An 861-nucleotide genomic window follows, 5' to 3' on the forward strand; every position below is an offset into this window, starting at 1 on the left:
CACACATCACACACATACACACACACACACACACACACACACACACACACACACACACGCAATCACGCACGCATGCACACACAGACGCTTACGTGTGCCAACCGTTTAGCGCGTCACAAATTGGTCGCGACGCTTGGAGTGTGCAGCTTGGACTAGCTATTCAACAACTAAAGTCGGATATCTCTATAGAAGGATGATAGTGAAAGGGATGCATCCACGCTGCAATAGTGACAGCGCACAATTCCATAGACGCAGCCACATAAATTATGCACGAGCCACCCGTGCTTGTTAAATAACAATTTTAACCTCTGACCCCCGCATTCGTTCGATATAGGCGGCCATAGAATTGAGGACGTTTCGTTAAAAACTGTCCTTGGGTCGATATCGTCATCGTTGTCGTCGCAACTCCGCCACGCTTCATAATTTATTATGTATAAGCTTATTTTTTTCGGGGAATATTCTGGAATTTTTTTTTCTGTACGGCATTTCAGGAAATTATGCCGATCGAAGGTAATTATACGGAACTAACCGCTGCAAAAACAATAAATTATTTTAGAACTGCTAACGCGGTGAGACGTGATTTCTTGACGTATAAAAGCGAGTAGATGTTGGAGCGCCGTGTTGGAGCGAAAGATTAGAGGCTGCAGCGTGTGCCGAGATTTTATTACACGCACATGCACGCGCCCGCACGCACGCACACGCGTACAAGCACGCACGCACGCACGCAATATGTGTGTACACCCACTCACAAACGTGCGCGCACACACAATATATGTATTATATATTTATTTATTTATAAAAAGAGAGAGAGAGAGAGAGAGAGAGAGAGGAGAGAGAGAGAGAGAGAGAGAGAGAGAGAGA

This window comes from Priapulus caudatus, unplaced genomic scaffold (genome assembly GCF_000485595.1).
Source record: "Priapulus caudatus unplaced genomic scaffold, Priapulus_caudatus-5.0.1 Scaffold2649, whole genome shotgun sequence".
Lineage (NCBI taxonomy): Eukaryota > Metazoa > Priapulida > Priapulimorpha > Priapulimorphida > Priapulidae > Priapulus > Priapulus caudatus.